Source organism: Rhinichthys klamathensis, unplaced genomic scaffold (genome assembly GCF_029890125.1).
Source record: "Rhinichthys klamathensis goyatoka isolate OS25496 unplaced genomic scaffold, OSU_Roscu_1.1 h1tg000147l_1, whole genome shotgun sequence".
NCBI classification, from domain to species: Eukaryota; Metazoa; Chordata; class Actinopteri; order Cypriniformes; family Leuciscidae; genus Rhinichthys; species Rhinichthys klamathensis.
The window spans coordinates 1,905,789-1,920,542 of record NW_026606682.1 but is presented as its reverse complement, the minus strand read 5'-3'; the positions used below and the strand labels follow the sequence as shown (position 1 = coordinate 1,920,542).

General features: G+C 38.9%; 1 protein-coding gene across 3 annotated transcripts in view; it reads right to left on the bottom strand.

The window, feature by feature from the left end:
* rarga (retinoic acid receptor gamma a) overlaps positions 1 to 14,754 on the bottom strand; it is a 76,879-nt gene that overhangs the window by 45,322 nt on the left and 16,803 nt on the right. For 2 of the 3 annotated variants that reach the window (XM_056257951.1, XM_056257954.1), the window contains exon 1: positions 7,074 to 7,215. The gene's annotated coding sequence lies outside the window, so the exon portion shown is untranslated. Of the gene's footprint in view, positions 1 to 7,073; positions 7,216 to 8,243; positions 8,326 to 14,754 lie in introns of those variants that run through there. The other variant, XM_056257952.1, reaches the window with a different exon arrangement.

The window sequence follows — 14,754 nt, the reverse complement described above, 5'->3', positions numbered from 1 at the left end:
AATACAGCATTACAAAATTGTCTAAATAAAAGAGTCTACTGGAAATACAATATCACTCTGGCTCTCACTATAAAGTTTTAGGGCTTGCATTAACTCTAAGTCTTCTGAACTTTTGACTCTGCCAGTAGTAAGAACATCAAGAAACAAAATAAGGAGAATGTTGGGAATAAAATGAAAAGCTGAAGAAAAGAAACAAGACGAACGGCGGGAGAGAGAGAGAGAGAGAGAGAGAGAGAGAGAGAGAGAGAGAGAGAGAGAGAGAGAGAGAGAGAGAGAGAGTGGAGAAAAACATCAAAATCACACCCAAAAAAACTTTTACAGGGAGAGGAATAAAAAAGCAGAAAAATAGTGGAAAAGAAGGGAGGGGGGGGGGATGAAGGAACCAGGGAAAATCCAAATCGCATGCAACCATTTGAAAAGAGGGGAACTGATTGAAAAGGGATCTGTGTGTTCCTACAATTTTCCCAAACACAATAATGAATTAATAAAACACTTGGCGCCTGTGTATTTTCATGAGTCACATCGGCAAAGAGTTTTACAGAGTATGTTCTGCTTTTATGGCAGGCAGGCTGTGCAGAAAGTGAGCTCATTTTAGGGCCCTCGCCCTCTCTCTCTCTGGCACAAGCCCCTGGGGCGCACACACACATGTATAAGTACATACACACATGTTCTCTTATTACTGCTATTCTCTGGCTGACCCTTACACACACGCTTATTCAAACTCTCAGCCCGCTCTGGGTTGAGAGGAGGGCAGCGGCGGGCACCCACCGCAGACCCGACCTTCGCAGGGATTATAAGAACAAGCCGGGACTTTCCAAAACCCTGATTTCACCACCGTTTCTACATTGCTCCTCGCAGAACAAACACATCATTAGCAGAGCATGCCGAGGCCTATTAGCCACAGAGAAAGAAAGATTAAGCGAGAGAGAAAATGCTCCTGGCATGGTTGGGTGATGCGCTGTGTATCTCTGACAGAATCAGCTCTATGTGATTCATGGCTCCTCGGGGCTGGGCCGAGCCGGGGCTGGTGACGTCTACTCTCTGAAGGTACTGCAGTTTGCCACTGCAAAAGGGTAAGCAGGTTGTGTTTAGAGAGGAAAAAAAAAGTATCCATTTCAACTCAGGAGAGAATTGCCTCTGGCGAATCGAGTGTCCCTACCGCCGAAGGTATCACATTCTCGCTTGGAAAACCACAATTTGAGCCATCACAAAAGTCGCTCTTAACTGGTACGCAAATAAGAAAGTACGAAAAAAAGAGCCATCACAGGAGGCATTAACCGTCGGAGCCGATGGTGAGTTATTTTTTTCCTCCCTCAGCCTGGCTAAAACCGCAATCCATTCTTCCTCCAAAGCTGTGACGGATTTGGGATGGTACAGCGGTTTGGGTTCATTTCCTGTCTACAACTCTTGAATATTTCCACTCCTTCATTCTAAGCTCACGGCGCTCTACTTTAAAAGGTACTTTAACTTTCCACATTAGCCTTCCTGCTGTCGATCAGCGCTATGACGGATTGACACATCCGAACGTATACACTCAAACACCCCCAGAAAGGCAGCGGAACTGTATAGCGGAGGCCACAAGAGTGGGGCGTATGGATTCAGATCAAACGGGTTGTGGACGAGGGATCTGGAAACTTCTACAAGAGGCATCAAGCTCACTTAAAGAGCACGTATAAACTGTTCCATTCCTAAAAAAAAAAAAAAAGTAAGGAAAAACGAGGAGAGAAAGACACTTTCACTTAATCAGACTCTTTGGAACCAGAGCTCAAAAATAAAGGTTCCGAAAGGGGGTGATGGGTACCCCAAAAAACCTTTCAGTAAACTGTTCATTTTTTTTCTTAGTATGAATAACATTTGAATAATCTAAAGAGGCTTTTTGCACTATAGAGAACATTTTGTGCAATGGAAAGATTCCATGGAAGTTAATGGTTCTTCTCCATCAATTATAATAAAGAACCTTTATTTTAAGTTGTGTGTTGCATGGCGCTAGCAACACTAAGGCTAGGGGTTTGATTCTCAGAGAAAACACTGAATTAAAGGCACTGTAAAAGTGAAGGTGACGGTGAAGTGACGTGAAGACCAAGTATGATGATAACCCATACTCAGAATTTGTCCTCTGCATTTAACTCATCCAAGTTAGTGCATATACACATTAGTGAACACACGCACACTCTGCAAACCGTGGACACACACACCCGGAGCACTGGGCAGACATTTTTTCTGTGGCACCCGGGGAGAGATTGGGGGTTAGTTGCCTTGCTCAAGGCCACCTCAGTCGTCTCCTGCCGGTATTGAGAATCGAACCCGCAACCTTTGGGTTGCAAGTTTGACTCTCTAACTATTAGGCCACAACTGCCCAAAAGTACTAAAAAGAGCACAAACTAAAAGTACTAAATGCTTCACAAAAACGCCAAAAAAAAAAACAGAAAACACAAACCACATCATCTGACCATAAAAATAAGAGATCTGCTTGTAGCTTGCATATTTTCTGTGGAAAAATAATTGTCATATCCTGCATAAAACACAAGCATATGTGTCCGAGGGATGTTTACAGCAAACCTTGATGGTTAAAACTAGTTGTCTGCTTGTTATGCATGGGAGATATTACAAAAAGACACAGCACAATGTGCTGTAACCTTGAAAGAAATCTGTGTGGAATCAATTGAAGAAAGATGTTGGGAGACGAGACGTATTGTGTGGAAAGTCTGCGGCTGAGGAACCTCCAGGCATTGTGGAGGTCACATGGTCAGAAGGAGGGTCAGAACTGAGTGCTGAAGGTTCAAAGGCCAGACGTCATTAACACGCACATACAAACACACAAATGCAGAAAGATAACTTATTAATGACTCATTTATTTATCTTTCAATATTTTTTTCTTCATCCCCATATGAAAGCGCCACAGCAGGGGGACATTGGTTGCAGTCCTGTCAAGCGACATTAATAACCAATAGTAAAATATAGCCTCGCCAAATTGGACCGCTGCAAAATTAAACAAAGCGTATCATTGTCATCAGGCAGTCATTTCCGACAAAGCCCTTCATAAACCTTTTTATTGTGGGAGATAAAACTGACACATTCGAATTCCTCTGCCTTCTGACAGGTCAAATGGTAGCACAACATTAAGAGTGATAGATGATCTTCTCCTTCGGAGTCACATATCCCATCAATTAAAACCAGTCTGACACTGAGCCCTTTCCTGGCACCCAACAAACATTCTTCACACCCAATCACCGTACAACACTGACAATGCCATAATATCTATCACGCCACTATAACATGCCCCTCGGTAATAATTTAAAAAAGTATGTACTGCCACAGCCCCAGCTGTAAGGCTCAAGTACACTTCATTCACAATAAACCATGTGAGCTTTCTACCTCTAATCACACTGCATATCATTTAACGCTGTCATTTGAATTTTTTAAGTGATTCACTCTCTAAACTAAAACAATCAATACAGTAATTGTAAAACATTAGGTAAGCTGAGTGAGAAATATGTATTAATTAGCAAAAATATTATATTTTACATTTTATAAAAAATATTAAATATTAGTTAAATATATATATATATATGTATTAATTAAAATATTTCTATATATTATATAAAACGTTTTATATAAACTATTGTTACTATATAAATTACTGTTAATTAGTTTGAAAAATATTTATAAAAAATGTAATAATAATATATATACACGTACAAACTTTTTTAATTATTACATTTTAATTAATAATATATATATACAATGTAAAAAATCAAAGTTGTATACATTCCCCTGCCAAAAAGTATTTTTAAATAATTAACGCAGGTTTAAGTCACATTTGTTACTTGGATTCTTAGGTTCTAAAATCGTATTGTTTTTAAATAAATAAATAAACAAACTTCCGAGGTTTGGACGTGGTTGTGACACATGGAAGACCGAGAGAGAGCAATGGAAAGAGTGATGGGATAAATGGAGTGGACGAAAGACTGTTCTGACAGTTCTGACAGTTCTGTTCCATGATGTGATGTGGACAAGCTGAGCGCAGGCACATTGCAAGAACGAATAAACAACATAAAAAAAGAAACTTTTTTAAAGACCCATAAAACTGCTGAACAGAGGAACCGAACACAACCAGTGAGCTTATTTACGCTTGCAGTATGCAGTATTCCTCTGTGGTTAAATAATTGGTTAAGGATCAGAGCATTAACATGATCGCCGCTAGATTGTAGCTGTGGTTTATTACGTAGCGTAATCAGACAAGAAATCAGATTTATAAAAACAAACGACATGGCCTCTGAGCTAAACTAGCCATTTCAGATGAACACAGTTTATTTAATCAGGGCAATAGAAGGTAATAGATGGCGCTCATTACAGTAGCACTGGCACGGGGAAGCATTCACGCTCACGAGTATAAACACACACTAGCATAGACACATTAATAAAAGCCCTGACACACACAGGAACTTCTATAAGCAGATGTCGGACACTCTCTCCCCTTCACACACACAGCCTGACATAAGGTCTTATATACGCACACAGTCAAAGAGATACATCCCTGCACACCTGCAAAAATATACAAGGGAAATAGTGATCTGATGGTTTCCTTCATAATTACAGAGTGCAGAACAAAATCCCCTCCACCTTCCCAGATCCCCCATAAACCACCTGTTCAGCTCCTCCCTGCCACTTATATTCTTTCCCCCCCCCCCCCCCAAGATTCCTGAGAGAGTCAGGGATAAACGCCAGGATTTATGATTCCAAGTCAGAAAGCTGCCAGATGAGTTATGAAAACTGAAGTAAAATTGGGATCTAGACAGATTGACAGACAGTGTGTGTGTGGGGGGGCTAGTGGTGTCTAACCATGCATGCCTTCATGAAAACATTAATTTATTCATATAATTACACACATGGTCCAAGCAAGAAGTCAAACATGCATGCAAAAAAACAAAGGGCCATTCTGTCAATCATAAAAAAAAATATGAATAAACTAGAAGATCCAGCAATTAACTCTAAAAATCGAATACTGCGGTTAGCGTTGGTTGATATAGTGTGAATAAAAGACACATTTCACTGTCACTCAAAAGAGAAGGAAAATGGACTCAAGAATATAATGACAGCAGTTTACCCAAACACACAAACACATTAAGACACTCCCGTATTCCATTACAGTCACTGTGCCGCTGAGATCAGACTCCACAGTCCCGCTGGAGTCAGAGTGGGAGTTTTGGTTTTGGTGGAACGTGAATATCTGGTTTGACAATAGTTTGTTTTTCCTTGTCTCTGCGTCTTTTGTCCGAGTTCTTGTAAACTCATGTTGCTGATCTGTGAGACATAAACAGCTCAAGACAGAATAGGGCTGGCCCATTCCTTTCTCGTTTAAAAAAAAAGGAGCATTGCATACATTTGTTTGTGCATGTGTGGAGTAAGTCTGTTGGTTTTAATGTTGTAACGCGCTCAGACTTCTCCTCAGCCCCAGATGTGTGTTTGGATGTGAACATTCTGTCACATGTTAAAAGAAGACCTCATAAATCACGTCTGGCTTTGACACTATTAAACACTGCTGGCATAAACTTTTTTTTTTTAAAAACCTTTCAACTCATGAAAATCTCACACACAACATGTTGAAAAGCAAAAGAAAGCAAATTCTGTCAGATCACAGAGTGAGTCAGAGAAAAGCACAAAGAACAGGTGCTGCAATCAATGCAATGAGTTTCACAGTCCTGTAAGTTCACTCATCAGGGAGTATAGCACAAAAACTTCTGTAACCACACTAATATGTGAATGTGTATGCATTTTGTTACTTGAAAATGGAACTAATGGAATACTTGTTCAAAGTGATTGCACTGCACAACGCCAATATGCAGTTATTACCTTACTTAAAGGTTCACTCAAAAATGAAAAGTGTGTCATTACTTGCTCACCGCTATGACATTTTTTTTTTTTTTCTGCTGGACACACAAGAATATGTTTTGCAAAATTTCCAGGTTGGTCTTTTCCATGTAATTATAATGAACTGAATGCTTTCAAACCTCAAGAGGGATGCAGAATCACTAAGAAAAGATCATAAAAGCATCCACATGACTCATGCTCATAAGTCTTCGGAAGCCATATGAATTAAAGTTTTTAACTGACAATGTTCCTGTGTCTGGACTATTGAGGCAACTCAAGAACCGGAACAAATCAGTCAGATTGGTTTTGTGAATTGGATCAACCAAATAGTTTACAAATGACTACTTTTCTCATTAAGAGCTAGGGCAGATGTCAAAATGATGAGTGGATGAAAACTTGTATAACTGCTCCTTGCACAGTCGCTATCAAATGGCTCTGAGTTGTAGGACTGTATGGTGAGTTTGCATCCGTTTTGAGGAGCAACATCTTCATTCATTGTCATTGCAAGGAAACGACATTTTTAAAATGTTATCCCCTATCCATTTAAAGAACTAAACTACACTTCATTGATGTCTCTTAATGTATCCAGGTTTATAACATTAAATCATATATTTAACTTGAAAAAAACGTTTTTACGTTGCATGAGATGCTTGTGAAAACACCTTTCTCTTAACCACAAGTTGTACACAACACTTGGGTTTTGCACACATTAATCTCAGATTTACAAACACACACTTAAAACTTGTAAGGCACACCACAGGGCTATTGCATATACACAACACTTAAGGCAAGAAAGACTAGTCAGATAAATGTTTTACGTGTGTCATGGTACAACTCACTAGGAAAAGGTAAGCGTAAGGACGAGAAACGTAACCAGCCGTCTCTTCACACACATCGCGGATCGAGAAAACACTTGCACGCCAAACATCAACGCCGCACGAAAATAAATGAAAACACACGCACAGCGCACGCGCTGCAATTAGATGAATTCAAGAGAACCGAGTCGCGCGAGCGTAGCGAACGAACGAACAAAAAGTTGCGAGCGATCAATACGATTCTTTTATCATTCTTTTCGCACCTACTCAAGTTTAGTTTTAAATCACTCCGGTTTCTCCTTTGCTATATCATATCTGACAGACATAAGAGAGTAGGTATACTTATTCAAAACATCGTTTGATCGGTTCTGTGAAAGTTAAACTCACCCGTTGTGACTGAAATCCGCGAGGAGAAGAAAAGCTTGCTCTCCCCGTTCATCAGAGTCCCTTTCACACTACACGGTCGTTTCTTTCTATCTTCTTCCTTTTCTCTGCCTCTCTCTCTCTCTCTCTCTCTCTCTCTCTCTCTCTCTCTCTCTCTCTCTCTCTCTCTCTCTCTCTCTCTCTCTCTCTCTCTCTCTCTCTCTCTCTCTCTCTCTCTCTCTCTCTCTCTCTCTCTCTTTCCCTCCCTCCCTCCTTCTCTTCTTTTCGTCTCTCTTAGAAATAATTATGCGCTCTGATTCATGAACCCTCTCTGGGTCACGTGACTCCACCCTTCAAATATACAGCACATTTTTCACAAGCCACAAAATGCCTAGAGGGAAGAAACAGAGGCAAGCTTAAATTTCTGTTTTTAATTCTCTGCCTCTCTTTCTTTCTTTCTTTCTCCCTCTTTTTCTCACTCCTTGAACTCTATGTATTCACAAAGTGACATGCACTGAGTAGCACATGATGTAGGAATGCCAATGAGTAACTCCTTAAAGTGGATACAGTTTCCCCACAACATGAAATCAAAATTGACTGATGCATGTTCCCGGTCTTATTGTGAACGATTCACTGGTGCATGTTATTCCAGTGGGGGGAAAATGCCTTTGTAATATGCATCAAAATGCAATAACAGTGCACTAAAACACAGCATGAAAGTGTGAAAACCCTAAATGGTGCCAAAGCTATACAGTGTGGATTACGAACTCAAGGAAGAACAGTGTTAAAACATGTAAACATGTTAAACATAAAAAATGTATTGGATTAAACCATTTCGAGTTGAAAAGCATAAAGCAGTTAACATCCATTGATGAATCATTTCATGGTTGTCATGAATAAATAATAATAATGAATTTGTTACAAAAGTCCACAGGAAAATGGCATCTTTTTGATGAGGGGAGTCTGTAAATATGGGAAGTTCCAAACTTCATAGTGCCGAGGCCGAGGGTGTGTCCGTCTATATGCCGCTTTCTGTGTTTTATATCAGTACAGTGTGCAGTTTGTGTTTGTATGGAACAGTTCTGCGCTGGCTTGTTTGTGGTTCTGGGCGTTTGCCTGGTTCTTCTTAAAGCTGCCATTCTGCACTGGCTTTGGTTAAAAGAAACCCCCACAAACCTCACTATGAAGACACACCTTAGCTGGCTCCTCTTTGACGGTGCCATCTCAAGCTCAGGGAGGTGGTACATCAGGTTCAGCCTTGGGTCTGTCGGTAAGTCTAGAAAATAAATCAAATAGAACTCGCAATATACAATATATTTACATATGATCATATTCTGATGTGTTTTGACTGGACAGTTGCACATAAAACAACTTTGCTGTGTACAAAGGTTCTATTCAGGCTGTGCTGGACTAAATATGAACTTCCTGTCAAATAACAGTTAAAAAAAAAAATCAGCATTCATAACTCAACAGATTTTTATTAGCTAAGATTAAACCAAGCTTTGCTAAAGTGTGCAAGTAGTACATTTTAGCAGACCTGGCATTATCGGTCTCAATACATGTCAACAGGAAGTGGTTAGCTTTGCCACACACAACTATACAATACACAGCTTCATCTGCAGATCACTCTATGGAAACAAACTCTGTCCAAAGCAAAATAGATAAAATAGGTTATATAATAGATCATTCGGTCACACTTTAGATTAGGCTCCAATTCTCACTATTAACTAACTATTAACTACAATTTTTGTTCCATTAAACTCCTAATTACTGCTTATTAATAGTTAATAAGGTTGTTAAGTTTAGGTATTGGGTAGGATTAAGGCATGTAGAATATGGTCATGCAGATTAAGGCATTAATATGTGTTTTTTTAAGTAATAATTATCCTAGTAATAGGCATGCTAATAAGCATTTAATAGTGAGAATTGGACCCTTATCTAAAGTGTTACCATTTCAAATAATATTACAGTATGTGCTGTCATTCTCCGCGTGTCTCTGAGTGAGTATGTGTCTGCGTGTCAGTAGCAGGAGAGGGGTCAGAGGTTAGCAGTGTTTGTGTTTCGTTGTCAGTGAAGTGTGCTGGAGGTTGAGATTTATGATCTCTGTGTTGGGAGACTGCAGAGTGGAGGATAATGAAGATAGATCAGACTGCTATCTCTCTCTCTCTCTCTCTCTCTCTCTCTCTCTCTCTCTCTCTCTCTCTCTCTCTCTTCCTCTCTTGCTCTCCTTCTTTACCCCAGACTACCTGTGTATCTCTCTGTCTTTCTGTCTTTGTCCTTCAGTCTTTCACATTACATTTCACTTTCACCTGCTTTTATATAGAATTCTTTAATCTGTATATTCCTACTTAGCATGCAAAACTCAGTGTGTCAAATGTGTTGTATACGCTATAAGAAAAGTCAGTAAAAATAGGGCCCAATATACTGTTAAAGTCAGCATGAAACGGAAGTTGTGATGGTCTTTTCTTCCTTATTTTTGACATATCAGCGTGAAACGGCGTCTTGAACAAGAAAAAATGTAGGACGGCACTTGATTTTGTCCATCGGGAATTGATTGGATCGTTGTGGCTTACTATTGCTGTGATCGCATGTGATTGACAGGTTGTGCCACCCTCTTGTCAGCAAACACATCATCAGAAGAGATGTCATCAGGGGTGTCCAAATTAGTTGGGACGCTATATGGACATGTCCCTACTAATACCCCGCAACTACTGAATTGTCTCTTGCAATAATTTTGATCGACTGATTAAAGTGAAATGTGAAAATAAATGAAGAGTGTCTATAAAAGAATTACATTTTGATCTGCTCAGGTTGCATCAACGATTTCTTTTTACGTGTTTGTTTTTGTTTCGTTTTTTGCAGCGTTGAGCATTACAACCAATCACAGACGTGTCGTTTGAGCACATGAATGCAATGGCCAATCAAAGGCATTTCAATTAGTCAACAGAAGAAATCTGCTGAAAACACTTGAGTTCAGCACATGCTCACTGACACTCAGCACTCAGTCCTGCACATTCACGACTTCTCTCATCATAAACAAGTGCAGAGACTGTACAATGTACTGTAGATTCATAGTGCAGTGTAGTCAGCTTTATTGATCATAACGGGAGTTTTTAACGAGACTGACTAAAGTCACTGTCCGTGCAGCGGGGGAATGTTCTTTGCTCGCTTTCTGTACATCATTTTATAATTATTTTCAATTTGAATAACCGTTTTGTTTTTCATTAAAACAGAAATAAATAAATGTATAAATGGTTCTCAGCTTGTTTTGTCAGTGTATGGTGTGCTGTTTCCCCACACACAAAAACATTTCTAATGTATTCTATCAATCCACATTAATAATTATGAGTACAGTATCAAGGGCAATAATCTACAAAAATAATTGTTGTCATGATCTTGAGCTAGACCTCTGTCCTAAGTTCTGATGCTGCTTGGTTCTGTGTAAATGAAAAGAGGCACCAGAGAATCCTTAAAGAATATCTCTATTTTCAGGATAGAGCTTTTTCATAATTTATTTATATACTTTGTATTTAAAATTACATTATTCTCATAAAATTGTGCAATTGTCTTGTATATTCTAAATTACTAAATACTAAATTTAAGTATTTGACATATAAGATAACACAGATACATTTTTTTAAAAGGGTAAATATAAAAATGACCTAATAAAAATGCCCCTGCATGTATGATTGTTTAGATATTCTTTCATGAAGTACAGAAAGCTGTAATGTAAAATTGTATAATAATTGTCTCAGGAACATAATAAATGGCATGAAAAGTCTCATTCATTCAAGTTGCATTCAAAAGTCTATAACCCAAACACACACACAATGTGTTGCTCTAGGAAGTATTTCACCTGATTCTTCCATAAATTCTAATTTTGTCATTGTAACCTAATTCAATCAGGTTTATGTAACATAAAACAAGGAAATGGTGTTATTACTTAATTGAGTATGGCATACAATTTCAAATTGAACTCAGGATGAGGATGGACACATTTGATATACGTATATACCGTATGTGCACCAGACCTATAGAGGGCAGTAGTCGTGACTCCTGTCAGCTACAGGACATCTGCTCTGAAGGACAAAGAAGAAGAAAAGGTTTGTGTTTGGCTGCACCTTGCTGATTGGTGAATTTTGCTTCAATTAGAAATTGTGATTTGAGGTTATTATAGGCCTACATTTTGTTGCATAAAAGTAAAAATCACAATGGCATTATAAAATAAATTTAAAATCATTTTTTTGCCTATTGTTCAATTTAATAAAATGAAATAAAAATAAAACAAAATACATTATTTAATTAAATATATTACTATTTTAAAAAAATGACAAATTTAATTAAATAAATTGTTAAAAGTAAAATGAGCTAAAGTAACACAATGAATAATTTTTGTTAACATAACTAACTGGGCTGCATTTCCCAAAAGTATCGTAAGCCTAATTAGATTGTAGAGCCATTGCCACCAATGGCCTCTTCGATCAACTTAGCTCACAATGCTTTTGAGAAATGCAGCTCTGGGCAGTGGATCTGTAGTTCCCAGCATGCTTTGCAAGGGACTGCATTAGGAGAGTGATTTTAGGGATTTAGTGTCATTTTATGTGTTTTTCAGTGAAGGGAAACATGTTGATAGTTTATTTTAATGTTTAATGTTCAGTTATGTTGGACATTTAGAGTTGTTTCTGTTATTGAATTTTGAGCGCTTGTGTTTAGGGTGTGGGTGGGCACTCAAGCATAACTCTGGCCCCTGTGTTGACTTATTTGACCCAACTAGCCTGGTTCATTTCAAATGTTCTAAATTAAATTGTGTAAAAATATCATTAATTTAATTAAGTAAGGGAAATGATTTGTTGTTGAGTATATTTACAGCAAGGTCAAGGTGGAAAAAGGACTTCCATCATATAAAAAACAAAATATCAAACGTATTAATTAATTTTACCTTGCTGGAGAAATAAGGTTATATCTACTGACAGTTGTGCTTCAGTAAAAAAAAAAATCAGGTTTCATTTCAACAAAACCAGTTAGTGTAGATGTTTACACATGAAGTAGATTTTCTAAGTAGAACTCACAAAACATTTTTTTTCAGTGTAGGGTTAAAAGAAATGTCCGTAATGCCCCGTTATGCTATTTTAAAGTTTCCTAATGTTGTTCTGGAGTCTCCTACAACAGGTTTACATGCATCAAAGGTCAAAAAAACTGTTTAATTTTCTCATAATAATATACATTTGCACATCACCACATTTTCAATGATTCTCAAACGACTCATCAAATTAATCAATCTCTCTAAATCCCTCCTTTCCGCGAGCTGCTCTGCTCTGATTGGCCAGACAGCTCAGTCTGTTGTGATTGGTCTACCGCGTATATACAGCACTCGTGCAGAAAACAAAAATGCCCATTGCCATAACAACGTCAGCTTCACGTTGTAGAGCACATCGTCGTCTTCTCGACATGATGCTGTCCGGTATCCACAGGAATCAGCTGCTGGTTTGAGGTTCAAGTTTTCCCTGGTGTCTGCGCGCGCAATAAGTGGGCGGGTAATATGCTAATGTTTGGTCTTGGCATCACAACGAAACAGCTTGTGACTCGTTTGAAAAACAATTCATTTCATTGACTCTTATCGACTCTTACTTTTGAAAGACAATAACTTTATATACGGTGCACTTTCAGATTTAAATCTTTGCAGGATGTTTTCATTCACTTAGAGTATGTTACACACTATGAAAGGTCATTTTCAAAAATCCATAGGGCACATTAAGTTAGCCAATATTGTCCTGGCATTAAATTATAGAGTCTCAATACGGAATACTAATATCTGAATGACTCTTTCTTCGAATATGCATGAATAAGCAGTTCATCAAATGAGTAGTAGCAGTCATAAAATATTAGCTGAGATTTTGAAGTATGCTAACAGACTCTTATCTATAAAGTCACAGTTTTGAGGAGCCATCAGATTAAATAAGCAACAACAACAAAAAGAGAATTTTGAACGGCATGGCTTGTTTTAAGTTGTGAATGTTGTTCTTTGGGTTTAAATATTCCTTTTATGAAACACCTTCAGTAAATTGCTACATTGCAGTTTGTTATTAACACATAGGTCATGTCAAATAACGCATGTCTCAATGCCAATACGGTGGATGTGGTATGCACTCATCAACAATCAAGAAGTATTTAGGCAGCCTCTCTTGTCATTCACTCCACTTCTCCCTCTCTTTCGCTCCTAATGGTTTCTTCTTCACAACAGTTGCATGTGTCACTCCTTGCTATGACATAACTCATCTTAAAGGCCTCTGATTAATTTTTCCCCCTTTCTACTTAATTATTTTTTTCGTCCATTACCCGCCTTTCCCCTCTGTTCTTTGTCGTAGCTCGAGTGCAAATAAATAAACAAACAAACATTTCCACTAAGAAGTGTATTTATTTGTGCCAAGGACTGGACTAGTGGGTCTGGATGGAAAGGGAAGGGGATAAACGAAAAAGGGAGGGTGAGGAGAGAAAGACACAGAAAAAGAGAGGCTGGTGGCTGCGGCAGGTTTTAATCAGGAACAAGATGCCTGTAATGAGATCACTATTTCCTTGCATGCAGATTGATGTCATGTGAAGTTTTGTGCTGCAACGAGACATGCTAAGAGAGAGAGAGAGGCGGGCGTGTGCGCGCGCACCCCTCGCGCAAATGTCCATTTACTAAAAGCACGCACACGTAAAGACATACATAAACACGCACACGGAAAGCATCAGTTTTCAATTTCAAAGTCAAACGCACGGCTATAAAAGGCCTCATTCATTCCGCCTGGCAAAATGTACACATTTAGACTCCAACAGACATGAAAAAAATAACATACACGGGGGAAAAACAACACAGAGAGCTTTTGGAAAAAGATTTAAGGGGAAAAAAGGGTCAGGCTGTGGTGTATATTTTGCATTAAAGTTCATGTAAATGTATAAGCCACATGTCATATTTAATCTGCGGTTGCATGTGTGCGCATGCTTGCACTTATTTTTGTATGTTTGTGTACGCGACTCAAAAACGCGAGCGCCCTTCGGAGGTCCAAACAGAGTTGTCGAAAAAAAAAAACCTAACAGAGTGCCAATTCGCGCATGCAAATGAGCCCACCCCAACATATGTGTCCAATGAAAGGTGAATGGCCCTCCTGTCTATACTTTCCTCACAATCAGCCATGATGTCACCATGAACCCTCTCTGAACCGACCTCTGTCAAAAAACATTTCGCTCTCTCCCTCTCCTTCGCTTCTCATTTTCCACCTTTCCCTATTGCACTCACCAGGCTGCCTCCCTCCAGTCCGAATTCTTTTGGTAAAACCACATTTTTTCTTTCTTCTTTCCCTTCATGCCCCCCCTCTAACTCTCTCTCTCTCTCTCTCTCTCTCTCTCTCTCTCTCTCTCTCTCTCTCTCTCTCTCTCCTTTGGTTTTCTGGTCCACGCGCATTCTGTCCCTGGCTCTCGCGCTAATTGAATCAGCACACGTGAAGCGCACTGCCAAAAGTACCAGGATGTTCTGATTAAGACGGACTTTGTTTTAAAAGGTGGGCTTTTCAAAAACCGTTCGCGGGACTAAGGGGAAAAAAGCAAGCCGGGAAAATAGGCTGTAGTACGGCTAAAAAACAGATAGAAGTCGAGGAAGGAAGTCGCTAAAAGACATGGAGAGAGAACGAGGAGAAAGAAGGGAAGGAGCTAGAGAGGGGCTAGA